The following is a 21,810-nucleotide window of genomic DNA, read 5'->3' as shown; positions in this document are numbered from 1 at the left end:
ATAGAACCCTTCAAGAATCAGCCAGAGCTATGATTCATGCTAAGAAATTGCCCAACCACTTCTGGGCTGAAGCTATGAATACATCCTGCTATGTTCACAACAGAGTAACCTTGAAGAAAGGGACTCCTACTACCTTATATGAAGTCTGGAAAGGCAGAAGACCTACAGTCAAATACTTCCATGTGTTTCGTAGTAAATGTTATATCTTGACTGATCGTGAACAAAGAAGGAAGATGGATCCCAAAAGTGATGAAGGAATATTTCTGGGCTACTCAACAAACAGCAAAACATATAGAGTCTTTAATTCCAGAACAAAAGTAATGATGGAATCTTTCAATGTTGTGATTTATGATTGTAAGACCCTAATTTTGACCCTAAGATCCCTCATGGCATCATATCATTGCACATTGCATTTGCCTCAAGGACCATAACATCTTGGCTCCTTACCCTAGGGTGGGACTTGTGTGAGTTGGTTAGAGACCACCAAGCATGCTTGAATTGTATATTATTGATTTTATTATTTTTTTTACTAACCAAAAGCATAAAAATATGTCACTAACATCTTTTGTTTTGTAGCTTGAGCAATCATAAGATCCAAGGCTCCTAGGAGATCCCTATGCTCAAAGAATGGCCAGATGAAGTTGAAAGAAAGCATGACAATCGTTCACAAAGCTCTCAATCATCACATATGCCTCCCAAGTATCTCAATTTGTCAATTTTATAAAGATAAACCAAAGGGCTTGAGGCTTGTTTCCCAAGGAACCCTAATTCAAGTGTGCATCAATTGTGCCTTGCTCATGAAGAAACCTCAACCCATGATCAAATACAATCAAGGTAAGTTCTTTAATTCATCATTTCATGCATACTTGAGCTTATTTGAGTGTCCTCAATCATCCATTCATCAAGATTTGAAGTTTGGACTTGAGAAGTTGATCAGTCAATTCATCTGACTATTTTGAAATACACTGAGACCTAACTTTTGATGTGTTTGTCAAATGAAGATGATCCCAAGATAAAAAATGTTCTTAGGAACCATATGAACAACTTTCATGTTCATCAAAAATTTATTTGAAGCTTTGAAGGTCATCATCCATTTCAAAACATTATAGGTCATTTTGACTAGAACCCTAATTGTGGGTCAACTTCCCAAGGACCTAACTCCTTCATTTTTCATGATTTTGAGGTGGGACCAAATTAATTGGAAATTTTAATATGTCTAATTAATTTGTTATGTTGAGTAAATTGTCATAATCCTAAAGTAAACACATGTGATAATACAAAACATTATAGGTCACTTTGGACCAAAGTCATTGAAATGTGAAAAAGTCCAACTTCAAGTGCCCATAACTTTCTCATCAAAAATACAAATGATGCAAAATTTAAGTCAAAATTGAGTTTCTTGAAAATATATACAACTTTGATGTTGAAGGTTTTGTCATTTTAGGCTTTCATCATTGAAACAGAAGGGCTTGAAGTTGGTCCATTTTGGCAAAATTCACATACACATGTTTTGTACCTTGAACTTTATGATCAGTTTTCATTAATTTCCAAACTCCAAATGGATTTTTGTTCAACATAACAATTGTTCCTCATGTCAAGACCTTTCCAACCATTACCCACAAGGCCATGTTTCATTTTGGTAAGATGCATTTTCGAAGAAGGGAAGATTTATGTGCATTTTTGGAAACAATGATGAAACTTCATACACAATCCAATTCCATCATATTTGCACGTCCAAAATCATTTTTCTGATGTTAAGATTGCATTTCCAATTGCATTTGGGCCTCCCATGCGCCTGTACAGGCCCATGCATGGAGGCCCTCACTTCATGCCCACATGAATTTCACCTTGCTTGCATTGCCTTTTGCTATAAATAGAGGTGCTCAGCTTCACCATTTCCCAACCTTAAGGCGCCTTACATGCTGCAAAACTGAATCCCCACACCTCACCAAAGGAATTTTTGCATTTCACTTTCATTTTTCAGTTCCAATTTTCAACTTCCTTGGTTGATTATTGGACTATAATTCCTTAGCCTAGCTCTGTTTCCATCTCAAGAACACACTGCCATCAAGAATTGGGAAGGATCGTGCCTCATAGATCTGCACTTCAAAGGTTGTTGTTCAAACGTTTTCAATTCGAAACTCACTGATTCTTGCTCATTTCTTGTGTTTGTTGGCTCCTCTGAAGTCCTCTCATAAGAGGCAATTGAATTGTGTGCTTAATTTCATAAATCCATCAAGTTCAGTTTGAACTCCATAGTTTTCCATCTCTGATTTCTCTTTCTATGAGAGTCTAGAGTGAAAATCAATGGCACAGGGGTGATGTACATCACCCCAGTTTTCCAATGATATGAGGATCGCATGTTTTCATCAACTTTTCAAAACCTGCAAATGTCACCGGAGTTCATATACTCGCCGGAGAAGACGGTGGTGTACACCACCGTCCACCTTGCCAGATTTAATTTGGGTCGTTGATGATGATTTCCAAATTGAATCATGGCCTTCCAATGTTATGACCTTTTTTAATTGTTTGTGTTTCTCATTTGACTTTGGACTATGGTGAGCGCGCGCATGAGGACCTCTGGATCTTCCACGTCATTTAATGAAACAAATCCATCGCGCCAGGATTTTTGCTATTTCTGATTTAATTCATTTTATTTTCTTAATTTTCATTTTTTTTCAAAAATTCATATCTCTTCATTTTAAATCCAAAAAATATGGGACCAATTGCATTATTTCCCTTTTTAATTCTAGTTTTTGAAAATGATTTTTAATATTTTTTATTTTGTCATTTGATATTTTTTGTGAATTTTCTCTTTTCTGGTTATTTTTAATTCATTTTAAATAGTTTCCAATATTCAAAAAATGCAAAAATATTTTCTTAACATCTTTGAATGATGATGAATCTATGAAAAATATTCTCATCAATTTTAAAATTGATTTGAGATTTATTTGAGATTTTAGTTCAATTATGTTATTTTTTATTCATTTTTAATTGTTTAAAAATAGTTTTTGGTTTCCAAAAATGCTGAAATTTTTTTGTCAAACTTTGTTTGACCTTGTTGAACTTAGGATGATCCATTTGTACTTTTCCAAGTTGATTTGAAATGGATTTGAAGTTTGACCTTTAATTGTTTATTTTAATTCAAGTATTATTTTAATTCTCAAAAATACCAAAAATATTTTATTTGTTTCTTGACTTCTAAGCTTCATCTTGCTTCTGTTTACCATTGATTGACTTTGATTCTATTCATGTTTGATCAATGTGTGTGGGATATCGCATTTGAATTTCAATTCATGTACATTCTTATTCATCTTTTTCTTTTTGATCAATGAGTTAAAGATTGGTGGTTAGCCTTGACATATGAGAGGCTTAACCTTCCTTGATTCAAATCTAATTCATCTTGATCAAAGATCAAGTGAATGGCTTTGCATTGAGGATAGGTTGCTTCTTGGTCAAGCAAAAAACCTAAATCAATACAAGATCATTCTTCTTTTCTTTTGGCATGGCAAGTTGTAGGAGCTTGGCTTAATAGTCATGGTCTCTAACTTGTGTTTGTTGCCTATAGTTTTATTGACCGGCCTCAGATAGGTGTGACTACTACATTAGTCCACTTACGATTGCTTAACATAGCGCTAAATTGCCTTATGGCACACTAACACTAACTACTAATCATTAACTTTTAATTCAAGTCATTTAATTCTTGCAATTTACTTTAATGCAATTTAATATTCTTGTACATTAATTCATTTGCTTTTGCCCTTTGCTCACTTGAGCTCATGTTTATGTTAATGCAATTTGCCTTTTGCTCACTTGAGCACGTTATTATGTATATACTATTGTGCTTGTTTTGTTTTGATTGTGTGAACCCAATGCAAATGGACAAAAGGACTTAGATTTTAGGACCCTACCTATGCCAAATGGAGTCAAAGAGAAACTAGGCCTCATGCCTTTAGAATGCTATAAAAGAAGAAAAATGTCAAAGAGCAACTAGGCCTCATGCCTTTAGAATGCTTAATCTTGAAGAAGACATTGAAAGGACCAAATTTCTAAACTCACTCTTGTCCATTCTTTCTATTGCATTGTGGAACTTTTTGATTTGTGTGTTCTTGTGATAGGGATCCTAAACTTGCCAAGTAGAAGAACCATTGTCATGAGCATCCAAAGTGAGAGATACAAAAGCCATTGGGAGATTCCTAGGAGCTTGTTTGATTGCTTGAGTTATTTGCTTATTGCTTGCTAATTCCAAAGGATGGGAGCTACTTGGATAATCACTATGATCTCAAGAAAGGAACTCCATTGTGGTTTTATTTCTCTTCCTTCATCTTTGTATGTTTAGGATCTGGCCATTCTTCTTCTTCCCTCCACTCTAACCCAAGCCAAACTTTTGTGCAAACATTAACATTGTTTTCAAAATTAGAAACCTAAGAATTATGCTTTTGATTTTCCAAAGCTCTTTTCATAACACTTATTTTGAATTGAATCCTTAAGTCAACTTTGACCATACTTTGTGAATACTTCATTTGTAAATACAACTCACTCAATTGTTTTTGTGGTTTCAATGGCCACTTTTGCCAAAGCTTTTCATAAACATTAGCTATTAGTTTTGAGTTATCTTAGTGGATGATATAATACTCACCTGTATCCTTAGTGATGGACAATAAGTCTTCCATGCTTATTATAGGGTTAACCCCTTACTAGCATGTTGAAGTTATCCTTACATGAACAAAAGACATTAAAGGCTTTTGACCAATCAATTCACCAACTTGTTTTGAGATTTTTACCCCGAACTACGAGGTTTTGATCCTAATCTTTTTTAAGATGGTACGTAGGCAATGGGTTTATCCATTCAAACACAAAGTTGTAAATAATTTGTACATTCTTCTCTCATCTCCCCAATCATGTTTGCACAAATATTTTTTTCACAAATACCAACCTACCTTGCAACAATTGTGAAAAGGGCTCTCTAGGAGTACCTAGGATGTTTTGGGTGCTTAAAACCTTCCCATTGGATAACCAACCCCCTTACCCAGATCTCTGACATTTTTATTAGTTTTTGATTTGATAAAACTTCTCGTTTTTTGTTCGCTTTCTAACCTTTCCTTTGGATAAATAGAAGTGCGGTGGCGACTCAAATTGTATGATTTACTTTTGATTTAGTCAATAAATCTAAAGGTAACGAATACCCCGCTACAATGATCAACAGACTGATGTCACAGACGATGTTGAGACATCTCTGAATGATCCCCCAGCTGATTTCTCAGACAAAAATAAGGAGAGTGAACCTCCTCAAGCTGAACCTGAAGATGACAAAGTCAACAAGGGACCCTCCATCAGAATTCAGAAGGATCATCCCAAAGATCTCATTATAGGATATCCAAATAAATAGGTCACAACTAGATCAAGGGAAGTGACCTCACATGGCTGCTTTGTGTCCAAGATTGAGCCTAGGAATATCAAGGAAGCCTTGATTGATGAGTTCTGGATCAATGCCCTGCAGGAGGAGTTAGGTCAATTCAAGAGGAATGAAGTATGGGAACTGGTTCCAAGACCTGAAGGAATAAATGTCATAGGTACAAAGTGGGTGTATAAGAATAAATCTGATGAACAAGGGGTGGTTACTAAAAACAAAGCAAGATTAGTAGCACAAGGATATACTCAAGTTGAAGGAGTAGATTTTGATGAAACATTTGCTCATGTAGCTCGCCTGGAGTCCATTAGACTATTGCTTGGAGTGGCATGTATTCTGATGTTCAAACTATTCCAAATGGATGTAAAAAGTGCCTTCTTAAATGGCTACTTAAATGAGGAAGTATATGTTGAACAACCTAAAGGATTCACGGATCCAAATCTTCCAAAGCATGTGTACAGATTGAAGAAAGCCCTCTATGGGTTGAAACAAGCTCCTAGGACTTGGTATGAGAGACTCACAATGTTCCTCACTAACAATGGATACAGGAAGGGAGGTATTGACAAGATCCTATTTGTGAAAAATGAAGGAGGAAAGCTCATGGTGGCTCAAATATCAGTGGATGATATTGTGTTTGGTGGGATGTCAGATCAGATGGTAGAACATTTTGTTAGACAAATGCAATCTGAGTTTGAGATGAGCCTTGTTGAAGAGCTGACCTATTTTCTTGGGCTACAAGTCAAGCAGATGGAAGATTCTATCTTTCTATCTCAAAGCAAATATGCCAAGAACATTGTTAAGAAGTTTGGCATGGAGAATGCAAGTCATAAAAGAACACCTTCTCTTACACATTTGAAAGTCTCCAAAGATGAAAATGGTGTTAGTGTAGATCAAAGTCTATACAGAAGCATGATAGGAAGTCTGCTATATCTCACAGCAAGCAGACCTGACATTGCATTTGTTGTAGGTGTTTGTGCTAGATATCAAGCTGAACCAAAAGTCAGTCACATAAATCAAGTGAAGAGAATACTGAAATATGTCAATGGCACCAGTGACTATGGGATGTTATATACTCATGGATATGGATCTATGCTAACTGGTTACTGTGATGCTGACTGGGCTGGAAGTGCTGATGATAGGAAAAGCACATCAGAAAGATGCTTCTTCTTAGGGAACAACCTGATATCATGGTTTAGTAAGAAACAAAATTGTATGTCCCCTATCCACTGCTGAAGCTGAATACATAGCAGCTGGGAGTAGTTGTTCTCAACTGGTTTGGATGAAACAAATGTTGACTAAATACAATGTCACACAAGATGTCATGACATTGTACTGTGACAACCTGAGTGCTATAAATATTTCTAAGAATCCTATTTAGCACAGCAGGACAAAGCACATTGATATTCGTCATCACTTTATTAGAGAACTAGTGGAAGAGAAAATCATAGCACTGGAGCATGTTACTACTGAAATGCAATTAGCTGACATATTTACAAAGGCTTTGGATGCTAATCAGTTTGAACGTTTAAGAGGGAAATTGGGGATTTGTATTCATGAGAATTTATAGCAATTAATCTGGAGTGGAAAAGGTAATAAAAATATTGTCTGCCCACTTAAAAGAAAGTGCCTCATTTATGGTAAATCATTACCTAGTATTGGAACTACCATCTATAGCATTCCCACACGCTACCTTAGTTCAACCACTTCCATCTTCATCAAACTGTATCGACCATCTCTGCTAGGGCAACAAAAATTCTTTCACAAGCTCAACAAGATGTCACAACATCCTTCATCTTCTGGTTCTAAACCTACTCACAAAGCAAGAACACCCTCCATGGATTTTATGGATGAAGAAATTTTGGAAGTTATTCCTCTTTTAGTCATCCCAGGAGACGCCCCTGGTCCATCTTCCACTACAGGAAACACTCAAGGTAACAGTTCTGATAACCCTCCCTCTAAGGATGACATGCATTATACTGATCGTGTTATTAGGAATCTGGTCACAAGGATCCTAAACGAAGGACACTCAGTCAAGGGAGTTTCGACTCCTCTGTCTAGAAGGGACCCCTCACCTGAGGTGGAACCTCAAAATGAGAAAGATGATGATTCATCTAGGTCAGAGAAAGATATTGCTGCAGAAGGACTGTATTCTTTAGGGAAAACCGTGCCTAGTAAGAAACTTGTAGATGCTTCTCAGTCTAAGAAGCATGACTCTGCTGAGAAGGTGATTGATTTGGAAGAAGAGAGCTCAGATGAGGAAGATGTCACCTTGCTTCATCACTTGAAGCCAAGTGTTGCAAAGAGAATGAATACCAGGAAAGGGAGGTCTGTGACTAAGATGATGACAACCAGAACTAGTAAGAAGGATACTGATGTAGGTCCTTCAAAATCATGGAGTAAAGTGGAGGTCAAGAAGAGAAATGTTAGAGAAAGTTTTGAGTCAGAGGATGATGTTGAAGACGATGTCCCAAACATCTCTCCTGTCAAAAAGCAAACTGTTAGAAAATCCCCTGCCAAGGTTGCTGCTGCGCATTTGGATAACATTTCCTTCCATCTAGAAGATGGTGCAGCCAAGTGAAAATTTGTAATACAGAGGAGAGTTTTTGTGGAAAGGGAACTAGGAAAGGATGTTGTGGAAGTGAAGAAGGTTATTGAGTTGATCAAGTCTGCTGGTTTAATGAAAACATTTAGTGCATTACCCCCAATGTTTTGAAGGTCTTGTGAAGGAGTTTGTGGTGAACATCCCGGAGGATATTGCTGACAAGAACAGCAAAGAGTTTTTCAAAGTGTTTATTAGAGGAAGGTGTGTAAGGTTCTCCCCGACTATGATCAATAAGTTCCTAGGAAGAGGAACAGAGGGGGGCTGTTGAATTAGAGGCCACAGACAATGAAGTCTATAGGATAATTGTAGCACCTCAAATTTGCACCTATCATTGTACATACATTTTCATTATTAGGTCATTAACATTTAACATAGTCCACTGCATAGCATTGCATTGTCCTTTGCCCCAAGTGCAAGATCATCAGACAGATTAGGTCAAACTGGTCAGGAGATCAGTCAATCAAGCAAGCAAGTGCAATTTTCATTGAAACAAGGCCCTAGGGTTGGTCCAACATGTTCACATGACCTAGGGGTCCTTTTGAAGTATTTTGGTCAAGGATTGGATGTTCAAAAGTCATCAGTCAATGCACAGTTTGCCAGAAACCCTAAAAAGTCAAACTTGGTCAACTGTGACTGATTTTATGGTTTTGTTGGTTGGATTTGGTTTGAGAGAGCTTATTCATGTCCAAATAGGCCTCATATATCATTTCAAACATCATTATTGAAGAATTGGAAGCCAAATCAGAAATTTCCAAAAATAGAAACTGGACCTGTAACTGAAACTTGCCAAAAATGGAAACTTCTTGATCCCAAACTTACATCATGATACAAGCTTCAAATGAATTTTTGCCCAACATGAAAGTTGAAGATCTTGTTCTCCCATTTCCAAAAAGTCCAAGAACACTCAATTCCCATGTATGGTTGGCAAGTTATGATCAAATCATTTTCAGAAATTTTTGAACTTCAAAAGGACATATCTCTCAAACCATTTGGCCAATTTGGGTGGGGTGTTTTGCAACAAGTCACGTTTGATCCCCTCTTTCCAAATATGCAACCATCATTCACCAAAACATCACCAATCAAAATGGCATTTTTGGACTTGCATGAATTAATTTCAAGTGAGGTTGAAAAATGAGTTTCAAAATTAACCACTTCCAACCAATTCTACCAATCAAATATGTTCAGAAATCATATTTTGGACATGTTCAAGGCCCATTTTCGTGCAGTACATACACCCATTACCAACTTGCTTGAAAATTGGCAAAAGGACACTTTTCACCAACTCCATTCCACTTTTTCATGAACCTTGATTAAGTACCATTGAACAGAGTATATATTCATCATTTTCTCTCTGAAGGAAACCCTAGCAGCCACAAAAAAAGCACAGAATATCACTTGCTCTCAAAATCCATTTTTCCCCCATCTTGAGAAATCTGCAAAAAAACTTCAAGAGAACTCGACCTTGCCTTTGTTGTTTCATCATCCAAACAGCATCTTGAGCTCATTGCAACATTGTTTCACCAACTGTAAGCTCATTTGCCCGACTGTTTTTCCAAAGCATCACCAATGGCAAAGTGTGGTTGAAGCTGTTTCAAGTTGTTTCAAGCCAAGCCAACTTCACCATTCACCTTGTGGAGCTTGGACCTTCACCTGTTTTGAGCATTTGCAAGCAAACAACATCAAAATCTCAGCTGCTCTTCAGAATTGGTAAATTTTCGATCTCCTTATTTCTTCAAATCAATACATGCTTTAGAAAGGTTTTTCCATGCTGAGCTTTGTGATGGTCTTACTTTTGAAAATGGTTGGATATTTATGAAGTTATGTTGTTTTCAACTTTGATGATGAATTGCATTTGTGCTCGATTCTGGAGTTATGTTGTGTTTTAATGAAAATTGATGATGGACTCATGTTTGTCATGCTTTGCTGATCATTTGTGTATATTCAATTGCCATTTCTGGAAAAAAAATTTGTTGAGCTCGATTGGGGATGATGAAGTTCATATTGTATGCCCAGAAACCCTAAAACACGAATTGCATTAGTGGATGCCGTGTTCACATTGCCATTAGGATAGATTTTTCCTTTTACGCGCAATTACCTCTTTCTAGGAATTGCTTCCCAATGTATTTGCCTTTTCAGGCACATTTTCAATCAATAAAAAGTCGTTATTCAGATAAATGGCTCTTTTGTTTTTATTTTGACTGTTTTGTTTGCAAAAAACGTCCGAATTTTTGATAAGCATTGCATATAAGAACATGAAGGCTACACAATAACGTGCAAAAAGATAAAACATTTGAAAATCATTTTGAATGTTGAGGACACTTGAGCGTATCTTGTCCATGTATCCCCTGGGGGCATTTTGTTGTGCTGTTTTTCAGGTTGGCATCTGTGAGGACGTTTCCTCAGCAGATATTTTCCCCAAGCAAGTTTGGAAGCTATCAGAGCTATGTTCCCCTGCGGAGACGTCTGTGGATAGTGCCTTCTATTCCCCAACAGATCTAAGGATTGCCTATCCCCCAGCGGGCCTGTATTTGCCGATTTCCTCCCCGAGTGAGGCAGGTTCATTGAAATTTATCTCCAGCATTTATCCTATCTGTGGACTGAAGGATATCCCCAGCGGAGTTTACCTTTCCCCAGCAGCAGTGCTATTCTCCAACATGAGTGAGAAGTCGTTGCTCTCCCTACAGTGTCTCCCCGCAGAGTTGGAGTACCCGATCAGTTTTGGCTCCCCAGCCGGAGTTTTTCATCATTTTTGCATTTTCGCATTTTAGTAATCATTGCATCCTCAAACTGCGTAGCATTCCCATTCAATATGGAGCATTACGCCATAGAAAAATTCAAACATATGCATTCATGTGTTAACCTCATCAGACAATATCCCCGGCAGAGGCGGATCATTTTGTTCAACATCGGTGCAACACGCCTGCTACAGTGGCTCCTGACAGCACTCAGGATTGATATTCCCCAGAGAGGTTTATTTCCTCACCCGTCCGAGGACGGAAAGTTTGTTTCTCCCCAGTGAGATCCCCAGCAAGTGGTCAACCTTGCCTTGACATATCTAAGATGACGTTCTTGTGATACCGGTAAGTGTCATGCCAGCACCCACGTGTGTTTCTTTGTTTGGTGTCGGTAAACACCATTGTTTCGGTGTCTGTAAACATCGGGTATTCTCCCCAGTCATCGGTAAATGTCTGGTCATCATTTTTGGTGTCGGTAAACACCATTGTTTCGGTGTCTGTAAACATCGGGTTTTCTCCCCAGTCATCGGTAAATGTCTGGTCATTTTTTTGATGTCGGTAAACATCATCTTTCGATGTCGGTAAACATCTAGTCTTTTCTGCAGACATCGGTAAATGTCTGATAATCCCCAGCTAGAGATCCCCAGTAGAGTCATCGGTAAATGTCCTATCTGGTTTCCAGTTGCAAATATTTGTTTTCTTCCTTAGTGAAGTGTTCCCCAGTCATCGGTAAATGTCTGGTCGTTTGTTTTGATGTCGGTAAAACATCATCTTTCGATGTCGGTAAACGTCGAGTCTCATCCCAGTCATCGGTAAATGTCTGGTCATGCTTTGTTTCCTTGTTGATAAAATCAAGATCCCCAGAAGTCGTCGGTAAACGTCTTGTCTGATTACACCACAAGGATTTTGTTCCTCCCCAAGCAGAGATGCCATCGGTAAATGGCCCCGTTTTCTTCGATATCGGTAAATATCGGATCCCCAGTTGCAGTAGCCATCGGTAAATGGTCGAGTTGAAGTTGATATCGGTAAATGTCAAATTTCTTTGAAACCACCATCGGTAAATGGTTTTGCTTCCTTTTACATCAGAAGTTGTTTCCCAGCAGCCATCGGTAAATGGTCTTGCTGAAGTTGATATCGGTAAATATCAAGTTTCCAGTTTCTAACCATCGGTAAATGGTTTCTCTCTTCTGAAGTTGTCAATGGCAGGCGTCATCGGTAAATGACGTGGTTCTTCTTGTATCATATCCGGCAGAGTGCAAATTTCTACGGTTCTTGGTATTCAATCCCTGTTTACCCTGGAAGTCTGACAGCTGTTGCTATCATCCGTTCGGGTTCCCAGCTGATTGAATAGGGGCAGCTGTAGCACCTCAAATTTGCACCTATCATTGTACATACATTTTCATTATTAGGTCATTAACATTTAACATAGTCCACTGCATAGCATTGCATTGTCCTTTGCCCCAAGTGCAAGATCATCAGACAGATTAGGTCAAACTGGTCAGGAGATCAGTCAATCAAGCAAGCAAGTGCAATTTTCATTGAAACAAGGCCCTAGGGTTGGTCCAACATGTTCACATGACCTAGGGGTCCTTTTGAAGTATTTTGGTCAAGGATTGGATGTTCAGAAGTCATCAGTCAATGCACAGTTTGCCAGAAACCCTAAAAAGTCAAACTTGGTCAACTGTGACTGATTTTATGGTTTTGTTGGTTGGATTTGGTTTGAGAGAGCTTATTCATGTCCAAATAGGCCTCATATATCATGTCAAACATCATTATTGAAGAATTGGAAGCCAAATCAGAAATTTCCAAAAATAGAAACTGGACCTGTAACTGAAACTTGCCAAAAATGGAAACTTCTTGATCCCAAACTTACATCATGATACAAGTTTCAAATGAATTTTTGCCCAACATGAAAGTTGAAGATCTTGTTCTCCCATTTCCAAAAAGTCCAAGAACACTCAATTCCGATGTATGGTTGGCAAGTTATGATCAAATCATTTTCAGAAATTTTTGAACTTCAAAAGGCCATATCTCTCAAACCATTTGGCCAATTTGGGTGGGGTTTTTTGCAACAAGTCACATTTGATCCCCTCTTTCCAAATACGCAACCATCATTCACCAAAACATCACCAATCAAAATGGCATTTTTGGACTTGCATGAATTAATTTCAAGTGAGGTTGAAAAATGAGTTTCAAAATTAACCACTTCCAACCAATTCTACCAATCAAATATGTTCAGAAATCATATTTTGGACATGTTCAAGGCCCATTTTCGTGCAGTACATACACCCATTACCAACTTGCTTGAAAATTGGCAAAAGGACACTTTTCACCAACTCCATTCCACTTTTTCATGAACCTTGATTAAGTACCATTGAACAGAGTATATATTCATCATTTTCTCCCTGAAGGAAACCCTAGCAGCCACAAAAAAAGCACAGAATATCACTTGCTCTCAAAATCCATTTTTCCCCCATCTTGAGAAATCTGCAAAAAAACTTCAAGAGAACTCGACCTTGCCTTTGTTGTTTCATCATCCAAACAGCATCTTGAGCTCATTGCAACATTGTTTCACCAACTGTAAGCTCATTTGCCCGACTGTTTTTCCAAAGCATCACCAATGGCAAAGTGTGGTTGAAGCTGTTTCAAGTTGTTTCAAGCCAAGCCAACTTCACCATTCACCTTGTGGAGCTTGGACCTTCACCTGTTTTGAGCATTTGCAAGCAAACAACATCAAAATCTCAGCTGCTCTTCAGAATTGGTAAATTTTCGATCTCCTTATTTCTTCAAATCAATACATGCTTTAGAAAGGTTTCTCCATGCTGAGCTTTGTGATGGTCTTACTTTTGAAAATGGTTGGATATTTATGAAGTTATGTTGTTTTCAAGTTTGATGATGAATTGCATTTGTGCTCGATTCTGGAGTTATGTTGTGTTTTAATGAAAATTGATGATGGACTCATGTTTGTCATGCTTTGCTGATCATTTGTGTATATTCAATTGCCATTTCTGGAAAAAAAAATTGTTGAGCTCGATTGGGGATGATGAAGTTCATATTGTATGCCCAGAAACCCTAAAACACGAATTGCATTGCCCAGATTTTTCTGCTTCTCACGTTGCATGGTACTGTTGCTTCATGAACCAATAAGATCATTTCATTTTCGTGCCCAAAACGGCAGTGTTTTGATAAGTGACATTGCTAATTACAAGTTTGCCACTCGTGGCACATGGCACATCAAATTATATTGTTTTTTTCATTTTTATTTCACTTTTGATCATCAAACTTGTAAAAATCATATCTCATCCATTTTTAATCCAATTTGAATGGGAATTTTTGCATTATCTTCATCATGATCTCTACTTTTTTATCATATTTTTTCCAGAATTTTGTGATCATTGGATTTTATTTGGCATTAGGGTTTTGTTCATGTGACCAATTTTTGTACATCTTGCCAAATCCTTTGTGAAATTGTGATGCATTATCCAATGGCCCTGATTTTTTGTGTGCTCAAACTAGACTCATTCATGGTTATTTTGATGTAGAGTTCATGAATTTATCTTATCTGGTTTGTGAGTTGTGAATTTTTGAAGTAGGGTGTGACAATTTGTGTCACACCATTGATGTGCAACTTGATGATTTTTGATACCATGCCTATTGACCTCCAAATGGATTGATTTTTTGTATGATTGAGCTTGGATATGTCTAGTTTGCACATGATTTTTCTTGGAATTATTTGTGCCATTTTCCATTTGTTTGAGATTTTCTCCCCTGTTTGACCAAAATGTTGACCTTATGTGATGCATGTGCCCATTTGTTTTGTGAAATGCTCATACTTTATTAGATGGACATGAAATTTTACATGTGATTACTAGACATCCTAAGCTTTGTCATGGTTTTAGTCCCATTCATTTATCATATGCCATCACTGATTTATGATTTTCTTAAGTTGATGCATGTTTGGTTGACTTCTTTGAGCATGTTCAAAATTGCCTTGCCTTTCTGATTTTCATTGACTGCCTTCCACTTGTCCAAATGAGTTGAAATTTGATATGCTTACCATGCTATGGGTTATGTGTGATCATGATTTATTTGATGATTTTTTGAAATGTTTGAGATTGGTTTTGAGTTAAGTCTTGCTGTTGACTTCTTTGAGCTTCCATATGCCATGCTTTGACTTCTTTTGCTTGTGAAATGATGATGATGAATGATATGATTGTGGAACCAATTGAGTTTGTTTCTTGATTGTTTAAATATGATTTTGATTGGAGTTCATTTGCTGTTTTGACTTTCTCATCCCCTTTTGACCCTAGGCTTGTCCTAGTGGTCCTGTGGCTTATGTTTGAGTTCATGTTTTCAGGTTAAGCTACAAATGCTTCAAAGAGATCACTACAATTTGATTGAGTTCATTTGATTATCATGAGCTAACCTCTTTGTTTTGTAGGTTGCTTGGCTCATATGCCTTGAGCTTTGTGCTTTGCACATTTGTCTGTTTGTTTTGACTGTTGATTCCTACTTCCTGTTGCTTTAACTTTTGAATTGTGTACTGATCTGTTTGACTATTTCAGGTACTTTTAGTTGCTCAGTTCCTTGTGAACTTTTGCTTTGCTTTGCTTATATAAGCAATTTGCATTGAGGTATATTTCTAATCTTCATGTAGTCTGGAAGACCTGGCCTGTTACTTGGCCAGGCAACTGTCTGAAGTCCTCCTTAAGAGGCAATGTTTGTGGATGTTTAATTTTGTCCTTGCATAGAGTCAAAGACCTCCTAAGTGAAGAGGCAATTGGCAGAACCCAAGGGATATGCAACCTATCCCCTGCTATTCTGTGTGTCATCTGCTTTGCTCACACCACTGTGTTGATGCATTGCAGATACAAACCCAAGATCTTGTACAATTGTACAGTTGAGTCAGTTTCAAATGTGTAGGAGGGTTCCCACCTTCTGAACCCACACATTCTTGTCTTAAGCTCTCCCAGGCCAGGGATAAGAGCTGTGAAGTCTCATCTTCACTCACCTTTCATCTGCTTCACCTTAGCCCCTCAATGGCAAGGTTAAGAGCTAACACTACCCAGTTCCAGTGGTTTGTTTGTTGAGGTTGATATGACCCCTCGACTAAAACCTGACCTTGTTTGAGCCCATTGCTTGCATATAGTGTGTGCTACTTGTGCTTGTGTGATTGCTTTAGCTTGCTTCCTGTGCAAGTCAGGTTTAGTTTGACTTGCTTCCTGTGCAAGTTAGGTGTGGCTTGCTTCCTGTGCAAGTCATGATTAGGATAGGCTTGCTTCCTGTGCAAGTTAGCTAGAAACCTTAACTTAGGGATGATTTTGCATGATAACATCTAGGCTCGAGTCGTAGTCTCCCTAGTTGTGTCTCCCTCTGTTATCTGGTTAGGCTAGTCCTGTATCCCTCTGTAGGGGAACTACGTCGCCCTGATCCTCATACCAGATGAGGTACGTAGGAAGGAGATGAGCAGATCTCTCCGGGCGCCTGTGTCTTTGTTTTGTCTTGTTGTGTGCTTGGAAGCTGATGTAAGTCCATCGAGTGGCATTTGGGTTCCAGTGTGGGTTTGTTGGTTCGGATGCTGATGTAAGTCCAGTGATTGGCATTCAGGCTCCACGTTTGCCTTTGCCAGTGTTTGTTTGTGTGTGTGTCAGCCGAGCTACGAATGCTCTGATTCTTCTCTCGTCCGAGAAGATACGTATGCATAGTATGCGACATCCTAGCGAGCATGTGTCGTTTCCCCAGTCCGAACTACTTCGACTCTGATGTCTATGCCTGATAGACTAAGTAGGCCCAGGATGCGATATCCTGCCGAGTCAGTCTTGTCTGTTTTCTTGTGCCTCTTTCAGCCAGTGTGTGTGTGTGTTTGAGCAGTGTTTAGCAACCATTTTCCTTTCTATTGTGCGTGGATCCCGTCGAGTACGACGGATGCGTAGGGGTGCTAATACCTTCCCTTCGCATAACCGACTCCCGATCCCATTCTCTTTGGTTGCGAGACCTTTCCTTTCCCAGGTTTACTCTGAGCGTTTCCTTTCCCTCTTTTGGGATAAATAACGCACGGTGGCGGCTCTGTTGTTCTTGTTTTCCCGCCGGTTTTTCGCGTGATGCGACAATAATCACTGCTGGACAAGTCAAGGAATGGCAAAGAAAAAAGCATCTCTCTGCTGGCAAATTAACTGTAAAATATGCTATCTTGGATAAGATAGGGTCAGCCAACTGGGTACCAACAAACCACATCTCAACAATCTCTAATGTTCTTGGAAGGATAATATATGCTATTGGAACCAGGCTCAACTTTGATTATGGAAGGTTCATGTTTGAACAAATTGTTAGACATGCTTCCACAAATACAGTGAAGCTGCCAATTGCCTCTCCCTCAATTATTTATGGGATAATTCTAAGCCAGCAACCTGGTATTTTAAGCACAAGTGATATCCTCAGTAGAATAAAGCCTTCATTATCAATTCATTACAAGTTATTTGAAGGCAGTCATGTCAATGACATTGTCATGACATCTGCAATGAAGAAGCCAACCTCTCAAGGTGGCCTGATTGCGGAATTGAAAGAGACCTGTAAGGAATTGGAAACTGGGATTAGGGTGGCTAAGGCTAGGAAAAAGGCTTTAGAGGTTCTAATTAGTAGCTTGGAGCAAGGAGATATGGATAATGTTGGTGAAGCCAAGGAAACAGATGCCCACACCTCAAGTGAGAGGTCTGATTCTCAAGACAAATCTAGTGGCAGTTCTGGATCTGAAGGTGAAGAAGATGCTAGCTCCTCAGACTGAGTTGTGGTGATGATGGTCCCCCTGTTATAATGATGTGTGTTATGGATGCTTGGATGCTTGGATGCTTTATTGATTTGATGTTTGTAGTTTTTTTGCAGTCTTTTTTTTATGCCATGATGTAATTTTTGGGCTCTTTATGAGTTCTCTGGATTTCTGATTATCTCAGCTCATGTAGCCGTGTATAATTATGATTCTGTAACACCTGACATTTTGTTTTAACATTTTATATGTTATAACATTCTATGTGACATTCTCTGCTGGACTAATTGACATTTATTTTGTCTAATTGGTCTCTTTTGGTCTATTTTGACTAAAAAGGGGGAAAAGTTAATATGTGGAGAGCTGCAGTTAATATGTGCTGAAGTAGCTAGGCTAAACAGGTGACAGCTGATGTGTTGTACATGTGATGTTGAAGGAGATGTCAGAGGGTGATCTTGAATGTTACAGGTGTTGTTGTTGTTGAAGGAGATATCTGTGTTGAACAGATGTCTGTGTTGAACAAACTTATGGGGAGAAGAAGCACTTATGTGTTTATTGTGTGTTTATTACTAGTTGCTATTATAGCTAGTAATTGTATGGTTATTGCTTCTGCTGCTGCTTAACTGCTGATATGGTTTTTACTCTTGTGAACAATTGGACTGATATATGTTTTAGCCAAAATTTGCCAAAGGGGGAGTTTGTTGGTTCTAAGTGTTGGCAGCAATTTTGGTAAAACCTAGAGTGTTCACAAGTTGTCACATGTGTTGTCTTAACATAAGATAACTTGTACCTGCTGGATGTTTAAAATGTGATTATGCAGGATTTTACTGAGATGTCAGACCCGATGTCATGACATCTATATACAGAACATTCAGTCTGAATGTTATGTATTATGTGATTGCGTTTTTAATGCCAATCTGTGTATGATTGATAAGTTGATTGAACATGCTATAAATCAGTAATTACAACGAGATTAACTTATTTTCCAAAGAGATCTAATCAATTGTCATGAGAAGATATGAATGGAAAATAGTTTTAGGGTTTTCAACTGTCATGAGAAGATATGAATGGAAAATAGTTTTAGGGTTTTATGATGTCCAAGCCCAGCCAAATGCTTCTATAAAAAGGACATGGAAAACCTGATTTGATACACAAGAAATAACAAACGAAATATTGAGAGAGAATAAGGGTTTTAGTCTTGTGTGGTCGTGTGAATTGTAAGCCATTCAATTCATCCATAGATGATTGAATTGGTCTGATTTTTGAGTTGTAATTTGTCACTCTAAGCTTTTAAGCATGAGTGTGTGTCTACTTGATTGAAGATGTTAAGTAAGATCAAGTGTGTGTCTTTGAAGAGTGTCTTTTTTTCATTGTGATTCTTGTTTATATCACTACTGTGATTGAGGGGGAGTGAGTAGGGTCTCATATCTAAGAGTTCTTAGGTAGAAGTCACACGGGTAGAGATTAGGTGAAAAGACTGTAACTTGAAATTGTTTACTGAGAGTCTTTGAACGGATTCTATTTAGTGGATTTCCTTCCTGGCTTGGTAGCCCTCAGAAGTAGGTGAATTTGCACCGAACTGGGTTAACAATTTCTTGTGACTTTTGCATTACTGTTCTTTATCTTTTATACTGTTTGTAGTGTTCAGATATTAGTGTCGTGACATTACCTTCGACATCTCATATCTGATACCAGAATTTCAAAAGTAAACATTTAGACATGTTAAAAAAACCTAAGGGTCATGCAGAATAGGTTTTAACATTAGAAGGCCCAAAAGAAAGTAAGCACTTAAGCAAGCTAACATATAAGGCTATAAGTGTTGAGTGCTTAACTTAGCATGGCATAAGAAGGTGAATTGAAGTGAAGAAGATGAGAGTACATACAAGTCAGAAACTAAGGCGCATTAAACTCACCATCATTAATCAATCATGCTTGGGAAAAATATATCACGAATTTGCACAAATGTAGGGTCACAAACAACTCTAATTGGAAACTAGTCCTTTAATCTAGGTGATTAACAACCAAAGACAAAAGATAAGGGACATGGTGAACAAACATGAACAAGATATTCAACATAAACATGCCTCTATGGCACATAAATGTTCAAATAAGACTTGAACTCAAGAGCATAAGCATCAAAGTAAACAATGATTCATCCAAGTCAACAAGAGAAGTCAACTATTCTTAACAAGGAAGGATGGGCACAAGGTATAGAATTAGGTAATCAAACAAGAGAGGTAAGTTGCTTAGACATGGAACATTCACACATAAAATACCCATAGTTACCACAAAGGTATCAGACCAAACCATACTCAAAGATGGGAACAAAAGATTAACACAATGAAACCTAAACATGCCTCTAAATGGAGCATAACATCATGTTAAGAAAAATGATAATGGAACTTGGAAAATATGTATCAATACTACATAATTCAGAAGAAAATGGAATGTTACATCAATCACATAAATCAATCCAGCATTAAGAAGCCATAGCACAAGATATGCTTACAAAAAGATCACAAGGTGGGCAAGCAAACATTAGAAGTGGCACTCAATTGTAAACACAATCAAAATAACATGGAATGACCTATAAAATAGAGTAAATATTCTCTAACTCATGGTATCCAAATCAAGAACAAGAGGGAAAACAAAACCCTAAATGGTTGCACAAGTGCATCCTTTAAACAAACAAACAATGTAAGCATAAGTTAATCAACTGGGCATGCATTGCATCACACAAGAGAAATATTTAGGAGGATCCAAAAATAGGTGAAAATTAACAAATCATCATGAATTCATCCACTTACAAGTGTCCTAACATGTGCCTAAGAGTGTGGTCAAGAAGAAACTCAAACAATCAACAATTGTCCACAAGTACCCAAACAAGTAAGCAAGCAATCGACACTCATAAAAACACAATAGACATGTATCAATTTAATACCAAAGGACACAATACACACTCAAACCCTAAGCATATATGTTCCTAAAAATTCCCAAATGATTGGCTTAAGAAGAAGTTTAAAATGGTATCAAACATCAAGCATCACAAACCACTATTGATCATACAACTTAGGCATCAAAAATAAATTCAAACATAAACCAAAACTAATGATCAAGCCATCAAATTAACACTCAAGGGTCCTATATACATGTGCCTAAGTGTGTGCAAAAATTGGGATTAAAACTTAAAGGGAAACATCAAGAATCAAACCCTTCTTCACAAGCTAGATCAAACCAAACACATTTTATAGTAAAATTAAAATAAAATATCAAAATAATTAGAAAAGTAAAATAAAAAATATAGGAAATTAAATAACATCATAAAATATATTCATGAATGTTTGGGGAATTTTTGGAGTATTGTAAGTATTAAAATAAAATCAGAAAAGAAAATAAAAACAAAAAGAAATAAAACGGACTTAAGTGGCTTAGGGGGTGCATCAGTAAAATGAACACTAACTGGAAAATAGTTATAAACACGCAATGGACCCAAAAATATGGGCGGTGGAGAGAGCAAATATGTCACGCTCATGATCCAAGTCCATTTAAATCTGATTTAATCACATGTGACATTTAAATAAAACAAAAAAAAAACATGTGAATATGATATTAATTGGTCACACCCTCACTTAATACACAAAAGACAAAAAAAACATGTCATCCAATCAGAAGAGGGCACACTATCATCTTCATCCTCACGCCAAACTCATGCACGACTCAAAAACCTTAACTTCATGCATCTAACATAGCAACTTCAAGCTCACACAACTTCCTCCACAATCTATGATATCAAATGAAATAAAAAACAAAAATGTAGATCTCATAGAGTAGAACACAACCATGCCAAGCAAATCTCAAAATTATGGATTAAACCTGGAGAAAGTTAGCACTAAAGTCAAGCAAACACAACCGTTTTCAAATATTTCATCAACTTCAATCATCCAGTATCCAAGCAAGCAAGCAACAATATCCTCTTAAGCCAACCATATGCAATGTATGCAACCTACTCATGACTTTTTTAGATCTAGAATGAAGGAGATGAAGAGAAGAGAAGCTTTCCTAGTGGAGAAGGTCCACTTCCTCTTGTGCTTGTTCACAGATTCAGAAACCCCAGCAAAATTACTCTATGATTTTCAAATAATAGGGATGGAACAAGAGAAATGAGGAGAAGAGAGCTTCAAATGAGAAATTTGCTTGATAACTTGGAATGAAAAAATCTGACTTCTCTCTCTTCAAGGGAGTGAGTGTGTGAAATGAGGGCAAGAGGGTTCTATATATAGTGTATAGAATGAGGTGAAGTGTT

This window comes from Lathyrus oleraceus, chromosome 2 (genome assembly GCF_024323335.1).
Source record: "Lathyrus oleraceus cultivar Zhongwan6 chromosome 2, CAAS_Psat_ZW6_1.0, whole genome shotgun sequence".
Classification (NCBI taxonomy): Eukaryota; Viridiplantae; Streptophyta; class Magnoliopsida; order Fabales; family Fabaceae; genus Lathyrus; species Lathyrus oleraceus.
Note: the sequence above shows the minus strand (reverse complement) of the source record.